The sequence below is a fragment of the Cygnus olor genome, chromosome 13, assembly GCF_009769625.2.
Source record: "Cygnus olor isolate bCygOlo1 chromosome 13, bCygOlo1.pri.v2, whole genome shotgun sequence".
Lineage (NCBI taxonomy): Eukaryota > Metazoa > Chordata > Aves > Anseriformes > Anatidae > Cygnus > Cygnus olor.
In genome coordinates, this window is record NC_049181.1 from 16,083,562 (window position 1) to 16,103,228 (window position 19,667).

The 19,667-nt window shown below is 43.9% G+C and overlaps 1 long non-coding RNA gene across 1 annotated transcript in view; it reads right to left on the reverse strand.

Moving 5' to 3' along the window:
* Positions 1–1,750: 1,750 nt before the first annotated feature.
* Positions 1,751–19,667, reverse strand: part of LOC121077314 — a 35,181-nt gene continuing 17,264 nt past the window's right edge. Inside the window, exons 2-7 of the long non-coding RNA XR_005823980.1 lie at positions 16,396–16,479; positions 15,129–15,311; positions 14,689–14,798; positions 9,424–13,975; positions 8,027–8,155; positions 1,751–6,038 (exon numbers count right to left, since the gene is read on the reverse strand). This is a non-coding gene — a long non-coding RNA (uncharacterized LOC121077314). The remainder of the gene's footprint in view (positions 6,039–8,026; positions 8,156–9,423; positions 13,976–14,688; positions 14,799–15,128; positions 15,312–16,395; positions 16,480–19,667) is intronic.

A 19,667-nucleotide genomic window follows, 5' to 3' on the forward strand; every position in this document is an offset into this window, starting at 1 on the left:
GCACGTGGGAGAATAGACCAACCCCCACCTCGCTACAGCCTCCTTTCAGGTACCTGTCGAGAGTGATAAGGTCGCCCCTGAGCCTCCTCTTCTCCAGGCTGATTCACCACTGTGCGTTACTCAGCACTTGGTAAACATCCAGCACGCAGCTCTCCCCTGGCTACTCTGGAGCACCGAGCCAGCAGCCTACCTGCTGAGAGAGGGAGTTAGGAGAATCTTATCAAGTGGAGATAGAGCGCTGACGGCATTAAACTAGGATGCTACTTAGTGTCTTTGCTAACTATTGCATTGTGCAAATTAACTAAAGCAAGAAGCCTTGGGCCCCTTACCAAGGTCAGTCTCCTAATAAGAGAGTGAGCCTGTCTTAAGAAACTGGTAGAAACTGGTCCTGCAGATGGACAAGAGCCAAGGAGCAACTGAGTCTGTGCAAAGACAAGAGGTCAACTAGCGGTGACAAAGAAGAGTCATCAATCTTCATCCCCACGACCCCCGACGACCACCACCAGAATACACTGCGCAAGCGTAGATGGGAGGAGTTTATGGAAATGACTCCTTGGAACTAATTTTAATACGAAGCGGGGACAGGTTATGAATATGTATAGGTGTATTGTGAAACTTCATGCATATGTAACTCTTTACTGCATATAACCAAGGCAAGTTGCCACGTCAGGCATGCACAACTTTGGCGGGACTACGCCCCGTGCTGCCCAGAGCTGAATAAACATACCTACTTTACAATCTTACTGATTGTGGAGTCCATTTTCCGCAAGTCACTGCCCCCAGTCACCAAAACGTGCTTCATGCAAGGCCGAGCAGCTTGAGCCAGAGCTCCTGAACCTGCCCAGCTGCTGGGTATGGTCATTTGGAAACCATCGGTCTCCACAGAGGAGAAGAGCAGTGCTGAGGCCTGTGTTGCCGTACCCAGTTATCAGGCTCCCTCCAAGGGAACAACTGGAGGGGACCCAGCCCCTGGTAATAACCCGGAGGTGGCTGTCAGGAACCCCGTATTTTGGTTCCCGGATACTTGGTTCCCAGTTCAATGGTTATTGGGGCTTCAAGTTCCACCTTCTTTCCTGAGGAACAAAGACAATCAGACAAGCCCAAAATGCTTTACTGGCTGGACAATGCAAGTTCTTATTCGTGTAATTCCTGCCGTTGTGCCTTGGTGACCCCTGGCGTGTCTGGCATCAATACTGAGGAAATGTCTGCAAAGAGTCTCTGACACGCTGTGTTATGTCAGCATGCATCACCTGAAACTGGTCTGTGGCCATGGTCACGGCATCGCACTTGCAGCATACGAAGGCAGCTTTGTGCTCGCAAGCTTTCAATCTGAAAAGCCCCTTCGTCAAAGGAAAAAAAATACAAATAGGATTAGCTGCATAAATCAGGATCACTCTCAGAAAAGCATTCAGGGCATTTGTGTTTTAACAAGTGTGGACGAAAACAGAAACTAATGAATTCAGGAGCATCGCTACCAGCGTTCCCCCATTCCCATTTCAGTTGCTTGGCCGAAGGAGAAGCACAGTGTAAGAAATGGACTCTGAGGAGAGACACACTGCTGCAGTGACGTCCCTGTGCTCAGCAGCTGTCACTCTCTCTACACACGCGTCTATTTGGAGCCAAACAGGGTAATCGAACTCATAAAAAGAGAAAGCTTCCCTGGCCTTTATATCTCCTCCCACTGACACACAAGCCCATAGCCCCTGCAGAAAGCACTCCGAGCGTTTCTGGGCTCTCAGCATGTATTAAAAAAAGAAGAAAAAAAAGGAAAGAAAAAAGTCAGACAATAAATATTTGCCTCGGCCCAGTGTCAGCTCTCCGGCCAGAGCGCCTGGGATGAATGGCTGCTGGCAGGCTGCACGGCGTAGCTGGAGCAAGTGCTTCAGGAAGACGGAGAGCTCCAGCCGGCTCCAAGACATAACTCACGCCAGATGCTGGTGCTCTGGGTTCTCTTTCTCTCCCCCGGTGTGATAATGATCCTGATTTATTACTGAAGGTACCGCAGCACCCTCTTCCCAAGCAGCATGCTGTCTTCACAGCCTGCTTGGGCTCTTATTAATGTCCTTTATCCCTCATCACCTCCTGGCAGTTTGGTGCAGCAAAGAATCCCACTTCAGAGACAGCAGCAGCGTGAGGCAGAGGAGAAGCTGTTGCGTGGAGATCAGACCACGATGCTTATGCCCAGGCCGTGCTGTTTGCCAAGCATTATGAACCAAAGCAGTGCCATTCCTGTGCAGATTATTGGTTGTAAACAAGCAGTTAGGGTGCTGTTATTAAAACAGGCAGGGAAGAGACACACAGGACGAGTACTCCACGGTGGCAGCACGCATGATCGGGTGAGGGCTGCAATCTGCACGCTTCCAGGTGCAGTTTGCAAATCCCCAGCTCATCGTAAAGGTGGGAAGTAAAACCCCAATTTTCAGGAAGCTCAGCGTTAGCTCCCCTGGCACTGTTTCATTTCTTCTTCTGCACCCTGGCGTGGGGCCGCGCGCCGAGCTCCCCGTGCGCGGTGGCTCACGCACCACGCTCGCGTCCCGCACATCACACATACAGGCTGAGCCTGCAACAGAAATAACGCTACCCCATCTCCCACTCCTTTATGTAATCGCTGCCTCCGCACAAACACGTGGCGAAGCAGACTCCAAGGAAAGCCCCAGTCGCTCAGGACGTGCGTCTTTCCGTCCGGCCCGACGGGGGACAGCTGCCCTCTGACAGGGGATATAAAGCCCGACAGCACCCAAGCTAACAAGCACCTTGATCTCTGCTCCCCAGGCATGAACCACCAGGGATTCATCCGTGTCACTGGGTAAGATTTCGGTTTCAGGTTAAATTTAAGCTAATTGCATCCTCTGGCAGTTTGCTTCTCTCGCTAAGCTCAGGTTGTTAGAGATCTGGAAAGGAATTTGAACTAGAGCTTTTGGAGACAGCTCGTTATGAGAAAACAAGAAGCACAAATGCAATGAGCCATCTGAAAGTTGGGAAAAGCAGGCACATTTTTACTTAAAAATTGACGGTAATTACTGAATATACACACCACCCTGTGTGCAGGGCACCAGCCCAGGCTTTTGTTCAAGAAAGGCCGCTTGGGTGGGACAGCAGGATGGAGGCCACGTAGCAAAACTCATCTGCAATGCAATATAATGCTGACACCTGAAAATCCTGCACACGTGCACTGGGACCCCTGCCTATGCAGGAATCCTGCTGTGACCACCCATTTTCATCACTTCAGGATTAGATTTCTACAATGGGATCTTCATAGGACCGTACCTTGAAACTAGTGGGGAGCAAAAGGCAGCACAAGATCCCGCACAAAAAGAGCACAAGATCCCGCTTACCAAGTCAAGCGTCTCTCTGAGAAAACATCACGTTTCCGCTCTGGGCCCTGCGTTTGCTGCCAGCAAGGCTCCAGGTGGGATTCAGCACGTTTGGGTTTCATCTGTTACACACCAAGTTCTTCAGCAGCAGCAGGTGCCCTTTCCCCGTGCCAAAATCCTGCAGCTGAGACCAGAGAGAGAAACGAGTTTAAGGTATTTGCATGTGACGAGGAGTGAGCCGATGGCAAAGGACTCCTGATGGAGCTGCCACAGCCCTCAAATCCTTAGCTAAGTTGGCTAAAGCCAAAAGTTAATCGTCTCTTTGTGTGCTGAAATTCCCATCGATATTTCAGCACTTGGAGGAAAGTCTGGTCTAAGGAAAAATAAGGTTTTTCAATGTCAGCAGCTCTGTTTGTTATGTGTTTTAGCATATGGCATTGGCCTTTCATCAGTACTGTCATAACTCGTGCTGCCGGCAGTTAAACCACAGCCACGTGTGCATTGTTATTAAAGCTGGGTCAGAACCCTGCCTCTGAGTAAAGTTAAATCCCCTCAAACCCAAACTGGTCAGGGTCTGAGCACAGTCTGGACTGCTTTCCAGCCTGGCCCCAAATCTTCTTGCACCAGCCAGACCCTGTAGCAGCCAATGCACCGTGAGTCTGTCTGGATGCGAAGCAAAGAGCTACATCTGTTCAAGGAGAAAGAAGGCTGTCCGGGTAAAACACATCACCTGCATCTCCTTTCCAAAGCCGTCAGCCCAGCGATGTGATGTCTCCTTATCTGCCCATGCTTGACTTGTTATTTGATTAAGACAGAGATAGAAATCTAATTACACTGCAGTGTGACCCTGGGCTTAGAACAACACACCCTATATATGACCCAGGCAATGTTGCAGGAAATAAGAGCTTCCAAGATGGAAAGTGGCAGCTACTTGCACCTACTAACAGCTTTTCGAACAGCGGCTCTGCTGGAACCTGCTGACGAGACCTCTGCCCTAGCAGAGGTACACCCGAGTGGGCAGTCCATCACGGGCCGTTGAGCAGTGTTACATCTCCACTGACTATGAGCAAAGGAGAGAGTCAAAGGCTTGCCATTGCTAAGTCCAGCTGCCTGCCTAGCTCGTGATCTCATTCCTGAGCAGACAGAGAGGAAGACACAACATCTCCAAACTGCCTTGTGACTAAGAAAGGTGCCATTTTCGTTCCACCGTCATCATCTGCCAGTGCTTCAAAACCAGTAAAGCCTGGAAGAAAAGGTGTAGCTAAAGCAACATTCCCTTCTCATTGAAGTGGGGGCACACACAGAGCACTGACCAGCCCTCTGCCACCCCTCTTTTCTCCCCATCCTCCTCCCCACGTTAGGGCCACAGTTACATCAGCAGCGTTGGCTTCCCTACCTCGCAGCTGGGCTGTGCTCATGCTGCCCCAGTGCCACCTCACTGCCAGAAGTCTGCTGCCCGGTCCCTGCTACCCCTCTCCTCAATTTGAGCACTGCACGAATCTTACTCCGTGCTTGACTCGAGGTTTGTTAGGGGGAGAGCTGCTTTAGATCTGCACTGTGCTGCCAAAAGGAGAAAAGAATAAACACGATCTCTGCGCTCCAGACTGAAGTGAGAGGAAGGCTGATTTGTATTGTAATGGAAGGACAGCTAGGGCTGAGGGTACTGGAAGTTATGTTTAAAAATAAAAACTAAAATCAAAGCCTTGCCTGTCAGCTCTCACAGCGCTTCAGGAGAACCAAATGTTTCCTTGGGCAATAGGAAACGAGCAGGTATTTCTTGCAGCAGTGCTCACATGTCAGTGTGAGACAAGCCTGCAGCTGGCTCTTGGTATTATCTTTGGGGATGTCAAGGACTGAGCCAGTCGAACAGCTTAAAAGTCACTTTCTGATTCCTTCACACCGTTAGATTTCTCTGGGCTCATGAGCACTGAGAAGAGATCATGGGAGAAAGTCTGATTTCCTGAAGCTGTTGGTGAATCTGCCCTGTTCATTAACGGAGTTGCAGTATCCCAAACTGCAAAGTTGGTTCAGTCTTTAAATTTTATTTTTAAATTTTTAAAGGAAAAACTAAGCTGAATACTGCTCCAGCACCATTTCAAGTTCGCCTGTCCCAGCCTGACAATCCTTTTAAAATTTACTGTCACCCTAAGAAAACCATTTGACGCTTTTCACATGGGAAATGTATTTCATGGTCAGGTAAATGAGTGGGCAGCTGTTTGTCCCCACGAACAGCCAGGCGAACATCCGTGGCTCGGAGAAACCTTCTTCTGGATTCCAGTCACAGGCATGCCAGACTGGAGCCCGCAGACGAAACACTATTTTCATCTACATCCAAACAAGTTTTCAGCTTCTGATGGAGACTGAGAGGTGCTGGGTGATTTTCAGCTAGATGTATGACTGAGGAGCTGCTCTGGGCCAGCAGCTACAGGAGGGTATTAGGAGGCAGGACTGGAACCAAATTTATCTTGCCAAGCTGCCTGAGAAATTAGCTCACCATCTTCTAATCAAAACTGCATTCGAGTCTCCAGGTTTGGAAAAGATCACAGTAACACATTTCTCACCGCTCTCCTTTTGAGTCATTTCTTACCTTCAGACAAAGCAAAGAGTTTCACCCCGCACAGAAGCAGCACGCTGCCAGCACAAGCAGGGGGGTTCGCAAAGAGCCCCCCCATGCCAGCTGGACCTTTCCCCCTACAACAGCTTCGTCTTATTCACACAGCGGAGCTGGAAGAGGAAAAACATCTGGATTAAAACGTTATACAAGAACCATCCCAGGTCAGACACAGACTCCAAAAAGCAGGCAAGATTCAAGGCAGATATATTGCTATTTGGGACTGGACTTGCAGATTTAGATGGGAGTGCTTTTATTGGGGGGTAGAGAGGGAGGGCTGGGTTTCAAAGAAACAAGCAGTGCAAAATGAGTTCTGTTCTTGCGAGATTACACTGGGATAATTTCCAATGCTCTTTTGCCCTCTCAGACCAATGGGCTTATGCCTGCTTGCACCACCCATGATTTTTGCTCTTGGTCTCCACTTTGCAAACTAGGAATCCAAAATCAAAATTGTTCTCACAAATAAAATTTTTGTTTGATCCAGTTTCTTGTTACAGCCTCGCTATTTAAGCCACCAGAGCCTCAGTGCTCTGTGTAAATTATCTTCCACAGTAGAATAAAAGTGAATTAAGGGAAGGCAGTTTCCATCTCAGCTAAGGACAGCAAACGACCAAAATGCCTCTTCCTAGTACATAAAAGCTGCAATTACAAGCTCATTATTTAAGCGGTGTGTTTCTGATGCTTAATCTTCCTGGATTCATTCAGACACACCAAAATGTTTCTGAACGGATCCTCAAAAAACTCAGCAGGGCTGAGTCATTTTTAATATTTCATTCTACATTCATCAGAACAGATTTAAATAAATTGCATTATAGCCTCTGTATTTCAATAATTGTAAGCCTTGTGGGAGAAGAGAAGAACTGAAACCAGTTTCCACTTAATACGAGTTTACCATCATCCATAATGTTTAGAAAAATCACAACAATAACAAAACCACACAAACACCCTCCCTCTTGATTTTAAGAATTTATATCTTTTGACTTTTTTCCTGCTTTAGCACGGCAATGATATGGAGATGAAATTAGCAGAAGCACTACAATAACATTATTTTCTGTGTTATTTACGAGCTAATGGCTTGAGGCTCTGAAAACAATTTTTATGTCAGGCAAGATGGAGTCTGGCTTCCAAGCAGACCAAGGCACAATGTCTTAAAGAGATTAAGCAGTTCATACCTACTAGTGATCTACTGAGTTCTTTATTTATTGTTCTTAAAGGAACTTGGTTTCAGTGTATTATAGTTAGTACTCTTGTGGTCAATGAAGACTGCCACACTTAACACTCCTGCTAGGTTTTTTCTTCTCTCCATTATTCTGCCAAGCAATTTAGTTCTTTCTTAGTCAATAAATTGCTGCAGTATTAAATTAATATTGCTGTAGAAATTAGTCATAGAGTACAGGCAATATTACATGGGGTCTGGTTAAAATATTCTCCTGAACAGAGCGAGACAGCTATATGCAACTCAATAAAAGTGATACATCAGTTCTTTTTAGTCTCTTTGGACCAAATCCTATTACATGAGTGTAAATCTAGAATGAGTCTGCTGATCACACTGAATTTCCTACGTATTTTTCTCTAATGAAGCAGAGAGCAAAATCTGGCTGGTAGCCTCTGACAGAGAATTAGCATTTACATCACTTTCTTATTGTTAATTCTAAGACTCAGTTGGACTTGTCCAACCCTTGCTAGCTGGCTAGCAAAGTGCCTCAAGAAAATAACAGAATAAACCAGCCATGTCATTTCTAGGAAGTGCACCTCTCTTTCTTCCTTCCTAGTCACATATCTCTGACCTGATGGCCACTGCTTCAGAGTTTTATCTTTAACACCTCTGAGCTTGAAAGCGGGCTAACAATGAATGAAGGTGTGTTATTAGACACACAACAACAGCAAAATGAATGCACCTGTCTCCTTCTAGCATTTTCCAAGAAGATGCTGGGGTTAGAGAGGGAAAAAACAAGTCAGGAGAGGAGGGGGCAGAAGAAGCAGTGCCTCCTCTTATCATGACAGTACTGCTGCCCCTCGTAATAAATACAGTGAACCTCTAACTTGTGCCGTAACTTCAAGCTCTCTCCTGCACCCTAATACCACAGAGTAAAGGATTTACCTTACCAGCTTTCTGCCTTCTTCTAAAACTCCGCTATCAACAGGGGTGAACTCCAAAGGTTTACAATTGCCAGCGGGACTCGGAGGCCTGGCCAAAAGGAACTACTGCAGTTTTGCTGTTTCCATGGCACTGCAGCAAGGGAAACATAGAGTTAAGATTTAACCCGGTGAGAACAGACTTTCATATCTCACTGCTTTACTCACATACCAGTGACTGTGCTGCAGCTTGACCCCACAGCCACCTTGCACTAGGATCTCTCATCTAGGAGTTCTTGTGCACTCCTAACGTGAGAATTCATTTCACACGTATAACAGTGATAAATGTCCCTAGTCTGTTGGCTTCGTTCTCCAGGAAAGCAAAACCTCAAATTGTTTCATAGGGGGATGAAAATTATCACTGAATGAGGCACAAATGAGGAACTGAGGAATGTAATACAACTTCAAATTAGATTGTCCCGAGGACTGCGTGAAGCATAGCGGGATGCAGGTTCCCAGGTCAGCATTCTGAGCATGCTGAAACACATGCTTGCTTTTGCTGAACTCTGATGCCATGTGTTATCTTATACCTTCCTCTCATACAACTGTCATCTGCTAAGGCCATATTAAGTAACCTAGTTAGAGAAAAGCAGTCTTGGAGCATGTTTATTTTGTCTCTCCTTGCATATTATCATTCTCTTTGTCCGCAATGCCTAGATAATAATGGTAAAACTGTGCGTTACTATGTCTGAGAGGAAAGAAAAAAGAAGAGTCTGGGATGTATTCCTCCGTTCTTCCCCTAAGGATATGTCTGCATCTGTTCTTAACCCTTTCAGGCGGCCCTAAAATACGTATATAGGCAGAAGCAAGTGAAAGGGAAGGCTGTAAATAGCTTTAATCATATGAAATGATAAACTAGAAGAATAATGATGATTTGCCAAATGATAATTAAGATATATCACCCTCTGTCTGGAAAGAAAAAAAAAAGATGAGTAGGATGTAGTAAAAATATCATGGGATGGTTCCAGTACAGTATTCTTTGTTCCCTCCTAACAGGGGGACAAAGACTCCTTGAGAGAAATCAGCATTGTATTCAAATTAAAAACAACAGCTGCCACCTCCTATAATGTTGTCCTTAAATTACTAACTACACAGGGCAGGGGTGCAAAATAACCCTAAGCACACACCGGGACTTGACTTGCTAACAATGTTCCAGTGGAAAAAGAGTAGAGCTGAGTCAGATGTTAAATGGATCTGCACAATCAACAAAGGACAGCATCAAACCCCGCCGAGCTCCTTGCTGCTTATTCTGCCGGGCACGCAAGGCCTAGTCAAGGTCTCCAGAAGAACAGCCAGTCTTTGGGGATTCTTGACAAGGAAAGATCACCACGTATCACCGGTGGCCTTACTAATGGCACGTACCTGAAATGTGTTGAGGAGTACTTCTGCTTCTTTTTTCACTGTCTTTGCTGCTAAACAGTAAAACATGAGTCTGTATCAGCTTAGCCTGACCCACATAAAACCTAAGGAAGAAAAAAAAATCAGTATCCTGACTCTTCTTCCTAGTTAACAGTGGTTAATTTGCATTTTATAGTCATTCATCATCTTAAAGTACAGGCACGCCGTTGAAAATGAATATATTACTGCAAATTGCCACCTGTCTGCTACCTCGTGGAACTAAGTGCATATTCATTCTCAGCCAATTTCATGTGCAAAATGGATTTCATCTCACTGCTGGGGTGCATGCAGACTTACTGCATCTCAGCTAGCAGGCAATAATTTGGTAAACCACTTTGTTTGTTTTGATCATATGCTAATATATCGATTTAGTTTCCCTTTGTATTTATAGTCTGCCTCACTTCTTGGCTTCTCAGGTACTGGTCCAGCATTGCCTTGTTCATTTCACGATTTCCACATTAATAAGGGAGAATTTTAATCTTTTCACTCCCTTTCAACCTATGTCAACCAAAACAGACTCAAGCCTGGCCCACTTCCACTCTGACCTTTAACCAAGGAGTCGAACCGTGTCCTGCAGAAAAGCAGTTACACACGACGGGTGTGTTACACACAACCTTCAGCACAAAACTTCTGGCTTAAGGTTATTTCATGGCACATTATCTTAGCTGCAGTAGAGAAGAGCTAGATTTGGCTGGACCAATTTTAACCTTGCACTTTAGTGAAGAACAAACTAAAATCCCTTCCTCCGATTCGATTTATTGGGTCATTTTTCAGTCGGGTGTGCTGTAAGATACAGGATTTCCCCGGTGCAAAGTAACATCATGACAGACCAGGTCCCTCTTTAGCTATGCATCCTAGGATTCTGCTCAGTAAATAGACACCTAAATAAGGTATTAGAGAGCTATGTGTCTGCAGTTCTGCTGAGCGAGAGCACTAAATAAGCTGCAGATGGTTGGCATTTCCATAGGACTCCATAGCCACAGAAACAATCCTCTCAACCCCTTCGGCATCCCTTAGCCATTCACTCACTACAAAGACAGACCAGCTGTAACAAGGCGGCTTAATTCCTGCCATCAGTGATACGTGTAAGGACACACAGCTTAAAGCAGTGATACTACAACACTTAGGTCTTTGGAAAATAAGCTTAGCGCAAAAGAAGCTTTTCAGAGTATGAGGCAGATAGTGGTTTCTGAAACCTTGTAAAAACATGAGCGCTCCCCAGAATTAGGGGGAACCCACAAGGTTGAGTTGCACATCTGAACCTGGAAACTGAAGTGATTAAAAGCAGCAAGGAACACAGACAGCAGCATTTCACCCTTCAACCCCAGAGACAGAGAGATGGACAAATGGGGTATGCACAGATACATCCTTAAAAAATGTTACATAGACACTTCTGCTCAGCTTCAGCAAGAAAGCCAGCCTGGAAAACCTGTACAAAAGGAAAAGTTTTGGCCATTTCTACTTTTAGGCTAAGGGTGCTTAGCCTAATCTATGCCAGTTATTCCTGATCCTAGCTGTGACCAACCAGGACTGAAAGAGACCAAAATCTACTGTTGGCTTAAGCTGGCAGCGGTGTACTCTATTACACATATTCAACAAATCAACGTTTCTGAGAAATGGTAATTCCACTCTCCTAATTTTTGAGGTCTTGACCACAAAGTATTAGCATTTCTTTTAAATTCCTTGCACAGACCTTGCCAGTGACCCAGAAATAACTTTAATCTGATCGGTTATTTGCTTGGATGGCAATTAACTAAATTCACTCTGAAGTTTATTTACTTTAGAAAATAAAATCTGTTCTGTACCTGGTTTTGTTTCCAAAAAACAAAAGAAGACCAGGGCTCCCTTACGCTTTTGGGAGTTTGGCTCCCTCCCAGCATGTTCTCTAGCCATCTAATGGCAATCAAAATAATGCTAATCCTGGCAACCTTTGCTGCAGTGATAAAAATGTTGTCTAGGCAAAACTAACCCCTCTGTTTGTCAGCTTAATACAATCCTACCAACACTGCTAATGAAGATTAAACTCTTTCACCCCAGCAACTACAGAGTGCTTTGGCTCTCTAAAACACTAATGTTCTCTCCAATACATTAAATTTGTTCTAAGTAACACTGGTTAGTGTGTTATCCTTAATCGCTGATCGTTTTGATTCCCTTAAGAATGTTACAGGCTCTCTACCATTTTATCTGTTCATGGTGCTAACTTTTAGAGCTCTTGAATAACGTTACTGATGTTTAGCTTCAATTTTTGCTGCCTCTGCTCCAGGTCATCACTCTCCGTCCTTTCACCTTATGAAGTAGATTTATGCTATCCCACAGGAAAGGAATTAACAAAGTAAGGAGTACGTACTAGGTTACCTCGAAGACAGTTAGAGAGTCCAGTTATATCACCTGAGAGAAATCTCTCCTAAATTATACAAATGTGGTTGTGCCCATCATTGCCAAAGTCTTCGTTGCAATGCCCCCAAACACAGAACGTGTCCAACAAATAGCACAATTTATTACTGATCACCCGTGATCAAGTCATTTATAGTAATATAAAAGAGCACTCATTTTCTCTCATTAGTTTCACATTTCCTTTCCTGGGATCAGGAAAGCCAAGGCACGGATGGAACTGAGCTTGGCAAGGGATGCCAAAAAAATAACAAAGTCCCTCCCACTGTAGCAAAGAGCAGGTTCACAACCAATTGATGAAACCAAACAAGTACAAGTCTATGGAGCACACATCCCAGGGTCCTGAGGGTGCTGGCTGATGGAGCTGCCAAACCTCTTCCCATCTGGAAAAAGGAAAACATCACTCCCATTTTTAAAAAGGGTAGAAAGGAGGACCCAGAGAACTACAGATGGGTGAGCCTGGTCCAAAGGGACCTGGACAAGCTTGAGAAGTGGGCCCAAATGAACCTAATGAGGTTTGTAAGTTCAAGTGCAATGTGCTGCACCTGGGTCAGGGCAATCCCAGAGCTCAAGGAGGGATTCAATCCATAGGCAACCAAAAACACAGAGAGCATCTAAGCCAAACAAAGACATCTCAGAGAAGCCAACTGATTTATTTGTATCACATCTTATACTGGGAAGATGCATACTTCATAGCTATAGCTTCCTGGAAAGAAAGAGATATGAAAGATTGAGCAAATCATATTGGCAATGAAAGTAATGGAAAACACCCTCACTGAATATATAAGGCTTCTGAAAAGAGTTATAAATTCAGTGGCCTCATTGCTGTTCCCCCGAAAATCTGCTGGTTTTAGTGGAAAGAGGACAAGGCCAAGAAGAGAACCTTAAATAAGCCCTAATCCTGAGAAAATGAATCAAGTTGTAACTCAAACAGATAAACTGGATGAAAATGAATAAGAAAGAAGTTGCAGACTCTTCACTTGTATGAGATGGTATGGGAACTTCACACATTTTTTTCCCCTAAGGAAAAATAAGCCACCTCAGAAAGCATTTGAAGCTATCAAAAACAGTCTGTAAAAGATGGGGTGAGATCTGCTTTATCAGGGTCTCAAGAAGCTTAAAAACTCCTAATTATTTTAGGATGCGATGCCATCTAAAGACTTAGCCCGGTTTGCACTTGATGCAATAGTGGTAGTTAAGTCTCACAGAGGATTCAGAATTCTACTTACCCCTAGTTTTGGAAGTACTTTAAAATCAGTTACCTCTGGCTCTTGTGCTGATGAGGATTCCTGGTGTCAGGCAGCCCAGTGTCAGGCACACAAGGTCCAGACAGAGACCACTTGCAGGCACACTGCTGATGGGCTACACAGCCCATCTCAAGCTGGATAACAACACTAAAACAAGAATACCAAAATTACCTACCCTCTGATGCCACTCAGGATCCCTCTGTAGCCAATGGGGAAAGGATGGTGCCTCCCTTCGACGCTCTGGATCCCTCATTGGTGGTAATGAACTCTATCCAGGCTGGAGAGCAAATTCCTACTTAAGACAATTCCGATACTCAGTGAAGTTGTTTGAATCCTGGTGATTCAGGAGACGAGAGCCCTGTACTTCCGTGGGCTGAAAACTGAACAAGAGCTAGAAAGCTGAGTGGGCTTCAGAAACAGACTGTAGCAGGGAGAGCAGAGCAGGCTCTCAGGCAGATTAATTGGCATAGCTCTGCTGAAGCCTCCGGAGCAATGACAACTGACACTGACAACTTACCTCAGAGAGAACATCTACAGTTATAAGAACAGGAAAAGAGATGTGCAAGAACGTGATCTGTGTCAAGACACCCACGGCTGAAAGCTTTCTCTTTAGACAAGAACCTCCATAACTGTTCTTTACAAGAATCCTTAAAAAGCAGGTGGCTACTCAGAGACTGAAGAAAGGATGAGCTGAGGCTCTTTCTATAAACCCCTGCAGCTCTTGCTGTTATCTTCCTACAGCCAAAACTGCCTGTGGAATGCTACAGACCTGTATGTAGTCCCACTGTTTATACAAACATGCAAGACTGGTCAGTAAAATTCATCTTCTTGCCAGCAAAAAGGCTAAATTTTTTGCCAGTGCTATTCCTCTTTTAATTCTGTGAACGGAAAAGAAAAATATGAAATTCATTTTAGAATTATGAACCAAAAAAAAAAAAACAAAAAAAAAACAATTCCAGCAAAACCAAGACTTACGCTTTGAAATGCTATAAAAGCATGCAAGGTCTCTGTCCTCATGCTGGATTTGATTTTTAATTAGCTAATAATAAGGTTTCTTATAAAGACAGCAAGACATCCTTTGATAGCATATTTCTGAAGCATCCAGTTTATGACACAAAATTAAGAAAAAATCTATAATAGTTCACGTGAGAACCATAAGAGACAGTGATTACTATTAGAATCCGTATTGTTATTACTAAGACTAATAAAAAAATACTGATTAGTATCAAAAGAAACCCATGAATTTTTGTAAGATGCTGTTTAAGGGAACACGAACAATTTCTACATATGCCTTCAACACATATGACAGCCTGATTGGAGGCACTCTTGTCCCATACGCCTGCGGATTGGTAAGGTTATTATAATTTGTTATTATTATGTGTCTATAACTACTTTGCCACTTCAAAAATAGATCCATTTCTCTTACACTGATTTGAGCTTACATGCTCCTTCTTCCTAATTAAAATGAAACATAACCGTCTGACATTCTTTGATGTGATGCCCAAACCCTAACGACAACACAGAAACAGGCTTTCATGTTAAAACGAAATAAAAGCCACGGTACAGTAAGAAACAATCTTGAGACAGTTACCAACTCCAACGTATTTCGTGATGATGGCTCCAGATCTACTGATGTCTGCACCTGCAGCACAGTTGTTCCAGAAGGTCTTTTCAGCCAAGCAGTCTTCTGTACAGTGACACCTGTATTGCCCAAGATATACACTAATTAGAGAAATGCCCTTCTTTTGCAAAACCACTGTCTTATTTAGTCCAATAACAAATCACCACATATATACAGCTTAAATTGGTAATTAAAACAGTCGGGTCCAAGGCCAATACAGAAAATAAAATCAATAATTCAGGAACATGGCTCAGAAGGACAAAGTGCCACAGACTGACCTGGGACGAGGCTCTTGGGCTGGGCAGGGGCTGGCTGGAAGTGCCCTACTAAGGTCTATTGGAGTCCGAGAGCACTGTAAATCTCATCTGAGGGATTATTCATAAACTCAGTAGCCTCATCTAAACCTTTACCTTTGAACACACGTGAAGAATCTTCCTCCTTATTGTAGCTCCTTGCCTTGATGTTGCATCTCACAAAGAGCTCCGTGCAATTTTCCTACTGCAACAGCTCTGAAGCAGGTAATCACCCAGCTGGTATTTCCCAGTTCCCATGGAAAACACAACCGTCGCTGAGACACACTCGTAGAAATAGGTCTCCAAAAAACAACAGGCATAAAGAGCAAACTGAAATTTGGCTCTAGACATACACTAAAACAAGGTCTGGTGAGATGAAAGGACAAAGCCATGAGTGAAACAGAGTCTCCAGGGTCTTGTCCTTCTTTTATTTATGCCATATCAAGACATGCCAGACAACAAAGATACACATACAAAAAAGCTAAGCCTTTGTTTTCTTTGTGATTATATGCGTCAAGCCAAGGAATGAGGTATATCTATAAGAAATGTACAATTCTGTCTGAAATACCCCATTTTCTTGCCTTTGAACCAAGCTGCAAGGTATTAATTTATGGGGAAAAAAAATGGTGTTATCCAAAAATCACCAACTTCTGTTTATTAAAACAAAAAAATGTTTAGCATCCTGGGACTGCAACAAGAATGAGAGGTTTATTAGCAAGTCTATTTTCTACTCAACAGTCTAACTAGTTTCCTGCTGTGCTGTTTCCCTAATAGGCCTGTGGATTAAATGCAAAGTTTCTTCTACTAAATGAGACTTCTACTTCAGACTAATGCCAGAAGAGACTATGTATTTCAGCGAAGAGAAAGTTAAAAACAAAACAAAACAAAAAAAACTTAAGCCCTTTGCTGCCCTCTGGTCCCCCTGGAGGATTCAGAGCCAGAAGCAAAAACACAGAGAAACAGACTAAATCACTGGAGGCTGACCTGGAATTTTCTCTGTGTATTTTGATGACTGACATGGACACAGCAGTGGTATTGCTATGAGGGACATGTGAGTGGCCAGAAGCAGAACAAGTCTTGCACTGAGCGCTGTTAACTCCTTCCTCCTGTTACCAATATAGCTCTCTCAGCCCTTTCTGGCTTTTTATCATACCCCAAATTTTATTTGCTTTCACACTTGGCATCTGCTTTTCCTTCTCCCACCTCTGCTCCTCCTCTATTACCTCTGTAAATGTGCTGTTTCCTCCAAATCTCCCTTTCTGCTCTTCTGTAGGATTTTTTCCTCCATCTTCTGCCACCTTCCTTCTTTTCTGTCTTCATGCAGGGTCACGCTTTGCCCGAATCTGTCTAGAGAAGTCTCGTACAGTGCATTTCTGTCTCGTACCTTGCTGTTGAACTGTGCTGTAGTTTCTCTGTTGGCAATGCCAAGCCCCAGGTCCACAAAGAGTCACGGGTACTCACGTAATACCTATCAATGAAAAAAAAAGTTTATGCAACAGAATAATTAAATTATTTTCATGGCATCTGAATCCATAACTACCACCTATTACCTGTAGAAAGTATAGGATAAGACAAATGAAATATTAAGGTAAGTTTTGAAGAAAGTCTGTTGTGAAATACGCATATTACAGGCTTTTCTAGGAGGTGTCCAAATTAGAGGGAGCTGGTCTCTGATTTGTCCCATTTTGCTTTCTTACTCGTACATGTCAGGCATCCAACATTTATATCATTACCAAGAGGATGAGCTTTGGTCTACAGCCAGTAGAAAAGATCTTTTTTTTTTTTTTTTCTTTTCCCTCCTGCTTCCGAGACTTGGTTTTCCTGTGTCTTTTTAATTCAATACAGCCTCAGACCTGTGATGAAAATTGAGTTAAGACAAACACCATGGAGAAACACAGACACAGCGTGTCAACTAGCAACAGCCTGCACTGCAAATAGCGCAAAGGGAGCACTCTAAACTTCAATATTACTGTTTCAGACATATTTGGGGAAAATACTTGCTCCATCTGAAGTTCCTGGATGGCTTTCCACAGCTTTCAGTGATCCTAGTTTCGGCCCAGCAAGAGCTGGCCTGAATTTAGAGGGAGGTATAGAGAAGGAAACAGATTAAGATTCGAATCTCAGCTCCATCACTGAATTTCTTCATTAGTTCTGGTAAATCACTTTGACTTGTATTACTTCTATGTCTCATTCTCAATCTCCAAGATAAGCATCAGCTCTTTTTCACAGGGCACTACAAGGCTCCTTTTTGTTGCTTTTTTTTTTTTTTTAAATGTAAAATACAATTACACCTTCTGAGGGAAGATGGATAGATAATTGAATTTATCTTCTTAGAGGAAAACAGCTTTAAAAAGCCAGAAAAATCTCTTTATGTCTACAAGGAAAACAAAGTTTCCTTTAACTGAAAACCATAACTAGACTTTAGAATAGGCTGCAAAGGATGCTTACAGCTGCCAAGAAAGCCCTGGACAGAAAAGAGTTTTACATCTTAGAATTAATTTTCTAAGATCTTGCTTTTAAAGGTGAAGTCCACATTAATGTTTTGTTGCTGTCTTTATCTGCTCTTGAAAGATGGTTGGGACCTCAGATGTCCCAGTAGCTATTCAGACTCATTACCTGGCCCTTATTTCACTCACATTACAAATAACACAAGGGCTGAAAGACTAATTTCAAGATAATCTGCAGCATTGTTTTTTTCCCTAAAACATTATACAAAACTTGAAGAGGAAAAATACTTCAGTGCATCCATTTTCCCTGAGTGGTTTGAATCTGGTGGCAAGAAAAGGAAGAGTTCTTGTGAGCCTGGTATTTTCACAGGGGCAGCAGGAGAGGTTTTGTGGTTTATAACATAGGGAGCAAGAAAGGTCCCTTTCCTCCATTACGAATTTTGATGCAAGATTAACCTTTGGTCTCCACGGAAATACTTTACCTGGTCTCTGACAGACTATTAAACAACTTAAAAGAGTTGATTAATCAAGGTAAAAATAAAAGATACTGTTGAGAGAAGGATATATCCAAATCATTTTGAGGCTAGAAGCTGGTGTGAATAATCAGGCAATTCCAGGAACAGTGAAGACGAACCAAATCTGTCTGCACAGCACTTTTAAAAAAGATGTACAGTAAAAGATGTACTCACAGCCACCACCATGAAACGCTCAGCTTGTTTTAAACTGAATTCACCTTGGGAAGTGTCTCATGAAGTTCAAGCTGGTTGTGAGAAGGCTGACTGGGGTAGAAGCCATTAAAAAAAAGGCTCCTAATCCTTTACCTGGGTCTTAATACACCAACACATGGACTACAGGCTACAGCAGTGCTGTGGAAGTGTAGCAGCAGGTTGCCTTTCTCCCATCCTTCATTTCCCCAACAAGGCAGCACAGCAAAACCACCTGCTGGCCCTTATTCTCCCTCGGAGCACAGTCACACACAGGGCAGTCAACAAGCACTCCTGCACGGCACCAGCTCCAGCCTTTCATTTATTCCTGCATGCAGGCAGAACCCTTCAGCAAAGGGAATGAAAGGATTTCTCAAGCCCTACTTTCCCTCCTCTTTGCAAAAAGTATCAAGTCTCTGTGCACACTGTCATATCGGACCCATAAACCAGCATTTCCTATCGTGACCACTGGATACAGACACCACACCTGGCTTTGCCTACAACCAAACTAAATTCAGGCCACATATTCAAATTCTTCCCCATTTTGTAAGAGAGTTGGGGAGGAAGGAGGAATAAATAAATAAATTTTTTCTTCTCCCCCATTTTCTTAAATCCAGAGTGAGAAATACGCTCACAGTAATTAGGGCTGTTTCCCACTGGAGTAGGCTTGTTAAGAATTTACTAGCAAACTTACCGTTTAAGTGAATAAATCTGGAATACATGAAAAAGCTGACAGATATTTCTCATTACACAGGTCTGTCACAGTAGTTTACAGGCAGAAACATTTCCTTCCAACTCTCATTTATTATCTTGAATATGGAGAGCTCCTGTCAAAACACAGCTCTGCCAACACACTTTACCCAGATTTACAACAGAAGCTGTCCTGTAATCCTCTGTCCAAACACTTAATGGGCTGTGTGCTTCCATCACCCGCTCCTGTGTTTGAACGTTCACCTCTTGAGCCACCCAAGAGCACAGCATTTTCCTTTCAGCCCCTTTTTGCCCTGCGTAATTTATTCCAGGACCAAAGGTCTCGCACGTTGAAAACCAAACACATCCACTTGGCAGGATTCAGGAACTGAAGCTAGAATGGGATTTCCCCAGTAAGACAGACCCTGAACTTGCAGTGAAAAGGTAGGGCTCACAGTATCACCCCCTGCTTCTTGAGACCAAGTCCTCCCAGATCCAGCCCCTGAAGCAGTCCCAGTGCTCAAGGAGGCTGCTGCTTCCATTCCGTGGTGGAGTGAGCATTTCTCCCTGCAGCTGCAGCTCCCCTGCATGCCAATACGGAGGCTGGTAGCTGGCACGGTAGGCCTTGCAGTATTGCATCTGACCTGTCAGAGCTCATTTTCAATCTCGTTATTCTGGGGGCTGGCGTGCTGCCAAATCGTCTCCAATGGTTCGGCAGCACAAGATCCCCTGGGGTGCACTCCGTTTCCAAACGTCGCTCTCCAGCCTTACATAACAAAGCCCTGTCATAAAACCTGTGCAGAGAGCAAGATTTC